Raw genomic sequence first — 8400 nt, 5'->3', positions numbered from 1 at the left:
CCCCTTAGATTCTGCACCACCTGTCTATGGTTACCTCTCTCTCTCTCTCTCTCTCTCTCTCTCTCTCTCTCTCTCTCTCTCTCTCTCTCTTTTTCTTTCTTTCTTTTTCCTCAAAGCTTTTACTACTCCTTATGTGTTACATAAAACTAAATGTGTAAGATGAATGACATTTTTCCACTTTTTTTTCCATGAAAATGAAAGGCAAATAAGGACCAGAAGATCTTGTACTGCTCACAAATGTGACCTAAAAACCTTGAAGAACAACTGACACATCAATGTTTAATATGTATTTAGTAGATGAGTAAAGAAAAATGGTTTCCAGTGCATAATAGTTGCTAAATAAATATCACTGACAGTAGGGTCAGGATTCCCTATAGCCTGCTTAAGGTTTGACTATGAAGTATTTCCCAAAAGGGTTATATGTTGTTCCCCAACTGGGAGATCTAGTCCCCGAGAGGTGATGGTCCACGAGAGCTCTGACCTAATCTGTGGATTAGTCCACTGATGGCTTGATAACTCAATAGCATCATTGGAAGGCAGTAGAAACTCCTGAGTGCAGGACAAAATAAAAGGTCATTGGAGCATGTTCATGGGTTGGGTTGCCAGCTGGCTTTGATATGCATTTAGATCTGGGAGGCTCTGGCCTCTCAATAGATTAATCCATGGATGGATTAGTAGGGTGATATAATTGGAAGGTTGTGAAGAAGACAGATGGTAGAGCTTAGCTGGAGCGTGTGGGCCACTAGGAACATGATCTGGAAAGATTTACTGTGTCTGAAGCACCTTCCTCACTTCCTGCTTCCTTGTGACCATGACATGAGCAACTCTGTCCCATGGTGTCCTTCTCTCCTGATGCTCTGCCTCATCACAGGCTGAGAAGCAGTAAGGCCGGTGACCATGGTGTGAAACCATAACCAAAATCAACCTTGCCTCCTTGAGACAATTTCTGCCAGATCTTTCACACCATTGACAAACGACCACATGAGACAGAATCGCTGTTAAGTCCACTGTGTAAGCAAAATAACAAAGTCAAGTATAAAGAGATCTGGACCAGTAACAGGTAGTCTGGATTCTTATCCAGCTAGCCCAATCCAGTGACCATACTTTTAATCCCAGACTACCAAAAGGACAACCATAATTCTCTTATTTTCATAAGAAAGTTGGATATATTTGTGGAGTAAAACTATTTTTTTAAAAGACCTGAACCACTCAACTTTTGGCCCCCAATTTCAGTCTGACAATGTAGTTAAGAATAAGCAATGAATACATTTTTCTAAAAGAATCAATGACAGCAAGCAATACAGAAAGATGAAATGACAAGAGGCAAACTGATTCAAACTAGAGGAAATAAAGAATGATGCAGAACAGCTGAGGGATTTATCTCGTCTTGAGAATATGCAGAATAGTAAAGGGGGCAGTCATTCCTAGCACAGGATGTGCTAGCTACAACAACAAGCTACTTCTGGATTTTGTGGGCTAAAACTCAATCATGTCAGTATCCTGACAGTTTCTGTGCACATGGAGTTCTGGAACATCCTTACTGGGCACTTTCAACTCTGGGTTTCTCATGACGATTCTCTTACCAAGTCACCAAGGCTGCAGTCATTTGAAGGCTTGACTGGAAAAAAGCTGCTCCTCCAGGGCACCACATCCAGACGACAGAAAAGTTGTGCAGGTCATAATCTTCCCCACACAAACCTTTGGGAAGCTTGCCTGAGAGTCCTCTCGGCAGAGAAGAGCAGAGCTATCAGCTCAACCTAACCTTGGAAGTTGTGAGCATCACTTTGATTTATTAGCGGTAAGGAAGTCTCCAGTCTGATTCACATTCAAGGAATGGGAATTGGGCTCCACCTTTGGAAGAAAGGAGTGTCAAGGATTTGTGGAGATATTTTAAGCCCACTGTCAAGGCAGCCTGTGAGAGAGTACAGGACACTTTCAGAAAGAATACATTATGAAAAGTTTTTGTTAGCCAATGTCTTTCATTTGGGGATCTCTCTTATTTTCGCTATTTTTCATGTCATTCTGTTTTTTATACTGCAGTCCTTTGTTCTTTGCCATTCTGAAGACAAACTCTTTACATCGCTCTTATCTACTCTATCCATCTCTCTATTTTTTTTAAAAAAAATACAATTTTAAACTAGGAGTTTGGCAGTGGTAAAACAAAAGCATTTTAAAAAGAAATAGCTCTTGCTCTCATAGCATTTATATCCTACTTGATAACTCACACTTGTGGTCCACATAATAATCAGATATACTATGCCAAGGGGCCTGTTACATACAAAGTGCTATGGGTTAGGGGTAGGGGTTTAGCTCAGTGGTAGAACACTTGACTAGCAAACCCAAGGCTCTGGGTTAGATCTCTACTAATGAAGAACACAAACACACACACACACACACACACACACACACAAAAAGACCCCTTAAAACTGGAACAAGTACAAATGGGTGCTGGAATGTAGAAGATGCTATTTTTTCTTCATGGAAGGGGCCTTGCTTTGTGTGCAAAGGAAGAGAGAATTTTGATCCTAGAACCCATATTAAGTGATGTACTACCTCCTAAAACTCTTGCTCAGGTGACCCAGTGCTCTCTTCTGAGTACTGTAGACACCTCCATACATGCAACAGACACACAGACACAAAAATATACAATACTATTAGTAATAATGGTGATGAAGATCAACATTTTTAAGTAATAAAAGTTATAACATTTTTAAGTTATAAAAGTTATACTTTTATAAAAAAAGATTATGGGCTTTTTTTTTTTTTTGGCCAGGACAGTTTTGATGCAGTAGAGTGGACAGAATCGGTAGAGGCTGTGTTTTCATTGGCATGTGGAATAAAGAAGGAAGATTTAATGTGGAAGACATTTATTTATCAAATCCAATTGACAGGATTTGATTATTAATTTCACAGGCAGAAGAGAGGTTAAGGCTAACATATAGATTTCTGGAAGGTATATGGTAGTCTCATTAACCAAGATTTTTTAAAAAAAAATAGGCAGAGAATGCAGATGGCCCTTGGAGAAGGAAATAAAATAAACTCAGCTTTGAACATACTAGGAGGATTTGCCTTTAGGTCCATACTTGAAGGCTGTCATGGAGATGATTGAAATATGCAACTGGAGTTCCAAGGGAAGTTTCAACTAAAAATACACAGTTGGGAAATACTAACATGTGTGTCCTAGTCAGACTTAGAGAACTGACGGTAATTACTAAGAGTGGGAACGACAGCCAAGAATGAATGGGACCCTGGAGAAAACCAGTGCATAAAGGGTGGAGACAAAGATAAAACAGGAAATAGGAAAAGGAGGAAGAAGATAGCCAAGAGATTCCAGGCTAATAAACTCCACCCATCAGAGAGAGGATTGGTGGTGAAATAAAATGAAGGCATTAACCTTGAGACACTGAAAACTCTACTTCCCAATCATTAGTCAAGGCAGTCATAGTCATCGGAGCACTTTCAATAAGTTGCTCTGGGATGGAATCCAGCTGCAGCGAATTGAGAGGTAAAAGAGAGACAAGTGAGTGAACACAGATAGACCATATTCACCCACAGCTTAATGTAAAGAGCTGCAGAGAGATTGCGATTTTTCTAAAGAGAAGTGAGACGGGGTCCAGATCATTCCTTTCCAACAGAGTTATATCTTCAGGATTGTTCATCTCAGCCTAATCTCAAAAACAAAAGAATTCCATATTCCCTCTGGGTCTTGCAGCCTCTTCTGTCAAAGCTTGTCAGAAACGGGAAGTGCTTTAAAACGGCAGGGAGAAGACATAAAACAAGCACAGCATGGCGACTTCAAGACTGGATGCCCCCAACCCAAGAGAATCCAAATTTAGTACATCTCAGTCACTACATCCAATGGGAAAAACCCTCAGTTCCCAAAGGAGCGGATTCTCAGGAAAAAAAAAAAATGTATCAAATGTCTTAGATAAGTATGATTGAACTAATTATTAATGAAGACAACCCAAATATATATACACAATCATAGCCTATGGAAACTTTCCCTTTAACACAAGCTAAGCCAGTGAGTACAAAAATCTTAGATTTATGCTACTTATCATCCCAAACACATTTTCATTATTTATCAAGGCATAGCTATAGAGAATAAAAATCTAGACATAAATTTTCACATTGGTAAACTAAAGGACAATCCTGAGGAGCTCCTAAAGGCAGAGGAGTGCCATCGAATGGGTCTGTAATTAGCTCTCTGGTGGGTAAATCTGGGCATTTTAGCAGAGCTTCGCCAATCAATCTCAGTTACCAGGAAGAACAGAGCAGCAGAAACAGACTCCAAAGAATAGACAGACGATCCACTGAAAAAGGTCTTACCAAGAGTAAGTTGTGTTGCCCTGAAAGTGAAAATGCTATGAAAAGCATATTGAGAAGACAAAAAATAGAGAAGGATGCTATTGTTGGTCCTAATGTCCTCACATGAGAGCTGGTATGGGGAGTGTCCTTTTAATAACAATCAAAACACCACCACACGTTGACTGCATTGCTTCATTTCACAAACATTCAACAACCATCAACCCATCTACCAGAAGGATTTTTTTTTTTCACGATCAGCAAATGAAACAAACTTTTTCCTGACCTTGTCAACTTCACATTCTAAACGGAAAATGGCCATGGAACAGTTTAGGATGTAATTATTTGACTCTGGTTGAGAAAAATAGGACATAGTTTATTGTATTTTCTTCTCTAAAGCACACAATAGTGTCTCCTTGCTTTGCTTAGGTCTCATAATCCAAATGTCCCCAAGTTCCCTGTCTTCCAAAGTACTGCTTCCCTTTATACTGGAATAAAACTCAAGCCTCCATTATTTCTTTAATTAAATTGTGAGGCCTTTCTCTGCATGAAGCACTCTGCTTTCAGGTCATGTCACATCCTATTTTCCCAAATTCTATCTGAGTCACAGTGACCTCCTCTTTAGTACTTCCCAGTCAGCTCCAATTTGCTTGCATTGATACCCCCATAATCATAAGAGAGACCTTTCATTCTCCAAGGACTCCTCTAGACATGATTGTCCCAGCCACCTGCACGCCTTGTCAGAGAGAACCACCTACCAGGACATTTTTCATGGGACACTAGACTCATGACATCTTCCTTTTCCCCATTTGCTCTCCTCTTGCCAGGACCAAGCTTCTTCCAAACTACCATTTAAAGATGCACTCAGAAGCAGCTAAAAACAGTTCTAGAGGAAAATAGTCCCTAATGTTCACACTTCCATGGAGAAAAGTTCAAATTCCCCTAAATAACCCTTTCTTATCACATCATCTTACGTCATCTTGACTTTCACAGCAAACATTAATTTGTCTTCAAAAGAAGATTGTTATTGTTTCTGTAATTAGTTCTTCACCAGTCCTATGATGCAGAAGTGGGGTCTCTCCATCACTTTATTTGTGTTTAACAAAGAGTTTCCTTTCAGCAACAGTAGTTCACCATAGGAAATGGCCTCCTTAAAAGCAAGTAAGTGGTGTAATCAAGTCATACATTTAAAAATTTAATCTACTTTAAATCCTGGGCAAATATTGAAGTACGCATATCTCCAACTTAACGTAACATTTCTTTATGGAAAAAAATGGAAGCAATCAAAATGTTCAACACTAAAGAAATGATCAAACAATTTATGCTTGAAACAATCACTGGAGTATTATAGAGATGCTAAAATGGCTTCATTTGGACTATTGGTGACAAAAGAAAATGAAAAGATGCTAATTACAACACTGAAATAAACAGTGAATAATTCTGAGTTTCAATATGTAATGATATCAACTATTTAAAAGTACATCATGCTAAAAAAATAGAAAATAGAAAAATAGAAAAAAAAAAAAAAGACAACGGAAAACTACCCTAAGAAAAGATTATCTTCTAGTCCCAAAAATCTATCGTAGAGAAATTGAATTTTAACAACCCTTTGTCTGAAGACCTACATGATGTGAGATACCCCCAAGAAACCTTATAGCCGTAGAAAACTAAGTGAAGAAGAAATAGAGGGAAGAATATTATGTTAAGCTAGATCCTCCAGGTTGAGCAGAGGATATATTGGAACTAGCCCTTATGCTCTGTTCCTGCCTCCTCTCCATGTTGTCTTGAGAGGATCATTGTCCATCCATTATACCTTTTTGAGGTAACAATCATGGTATCAATGAGATAATACAAGGAAGAACCATCCAGAGTCCTATTGAGCAAAGCATCATGACTTAGCTCTGAAACTCCAGCACTCAGGAGCGTGCCGTGAGCCAATTAGATTTGGAAAGCTTGAAGCCAGCCTGTACTATAGAGTGAAACCCTGTCTCAAAAATAAATAAATAAGCAAAATAAAAATCAGTCCTATTGATATAAGTGCCACAAGGAAAAAAGGTAGGCAAGAATGGTCATTTGAGTTAGTTTCTTGTCACTGTGACAAAATGACTAAAAGATAACTCATGGAGGAGATTTGCTTGCGATCCAAGTTCCAGAGGTTTCAGCCATGGTTAACTAGCTACCTAGACACAGTAGAAAGTACATGTTGAGACAGGCAAGCTCACCTCCCGACAGCCAGGAAGCAAAAAAACAGAATGGAAGTAGTGATGGCCAAGATAAACCAATTAAAGTCATACCCTCAAAGTCATACTTTTACCAGCCCAGCCCCAATCACCACAGTGCACATGCCTTCCACCCCACTCAATTAGGAAGCCATCGATGGATAATATGTAGAGCTTCTGTGCATGATCCAATCACCTCTCAATAACTGGTCTGATAGCAGGGTACCCGGCACAAGAGCCTTTAAGAGAGATTGAATCCCAAACTCTAGAGCAGCATCCACTGTTGCCCTTTCAGATGGTAGATCAAACACAAGGTCAAGATTTCAAAAAGGTTTGATTTTTTTCGCCTACAATAAGCAATCCTTGTCTTTCCAGTAGATGCCTTTTGGTATGTATGTCTACAGAGATGAAACAAATGCTTTACTAAAAGATACTTACATTTGCAAAGTATCATATACTCTGATAATTTCAGTAAAAATAAGAGATATTTTAATGAATTCCCTTCAAGAACAGATGAATCAAAAAGCAGTTTAGGCATCCAATAGATTTAAATAAAAAATAAAAAGTAAGGAATGTAAGGAATGTGTTTCTTCTCAGGAGATAACCTTCCTGTGTGTACATCTATAAAGCTATTGTGGTGAATATAAAATTAATCACCCGACACAAGATACTTTTTGCTAAGAAGAAAGCATTGAAATGGGATTTTGGACCATTTCCATGAAAGTGGAAACCTCCTTAGTCTGATCACAGAAAGCCTATGTGAAGTTATTTCCACTTTTCCTTGAAGACTTATCATGAACTTAAAGGGAATTTCCTTAATTTTAAAATAATTTCATAACTTCAATAAGAAAGGACTTAAGTAAGAAATTCACAGGGCAAACTAAATTATAAAGGAAATTGTGGGTATATTTTTAATGAAATAAATGTGATTTCTCTGAAGCCTATTTTCAGAGTCTTAAGCTAATTCTAAGATGATATTCATGAGGAAAACTTACAAGAAAAAGTTCTTCGTTTGGCTCAGTTGCTCAAGCCTCAATTAGGTAGGAAGATGAGAGGTGTAAGGAATGTGCCTTCGGCCCATGATTAAGAACAATCAGTACCTCTGGACTAAATATGTTGCCCTTGTATAGAGAAGTAGGAACTGCCTTACTTAACTATCCCCAAAGATGCCAGGCCTGAGAGGGTCTTGCCAAAGCAAGTCTACAGGCTAGGGATGACAGAACCAATCCCCAAGGGTAAACACAGACAAGCACCACCACTCCCACCCAGGAAGTGCTAACACCCAACCTCTCTGTATACCTCTTAATGTAAAGGTTCCCGCCAACTCTTTCCCCATAACCTCTCCTGCATACCAAGTACTATATAAGTGTTCACTGGAGTTTATCTTATTTATTCCTCATGATAAGATGTAGCTTGGATGTCATTCAGATTAATTGAATGTTATAGGTAAAAAAAGAAAAAAGTCAGAAAATTATTTCCTCAGGTCATACAAGAAATAAGCAGCCAAGCTGCAATTTAAATCCAGAGGGTCTAGCTCCAAAATTCTGTAATTGTAAGCCTTGCTTCATTCTTCCAACAACAAAATAGAGGACCAAATTATTCCTTGGATATAGGAACAGTAGCTAATCATTTGATAGTATATAAAACAAAATCGTGACCAGACAAGTTTAATTCCACAGGTGCAAAGCTGGTTCCACTAGAAGAGAAAGAAAGAAAGAGAGAGAGAGAGAGAGAGAGAGAGAGAGAGAGAGAGAGAGAGAGAGAGAGAAGGGAGGAAGGAAGGAAGGAAAGAAAGAAAGAAAGAAAGAAAGAAAGAAAGAAAGAAAGAAAGAAAGAAAGAAAGAAAGAAAGAAAAGAAAAGAAAAGAAAAGAAGAG

The sequence above is a fragment of the Mus pahari genome, chromosome 6, assembly GCF_900095145.1.
Source record: "Mus pahari chromosome 6, PAHARI_EIJ_v1.1, whole genome shotgun sequence".
Taxonomy (NCBI): Eukaryota; Metazoa; Chordata; class Mammalia; order Rodentia; family Muridae; genus Mus; species Mus pahari.
Note: the sequence above shows the minus strand (reverse complement) of the source record.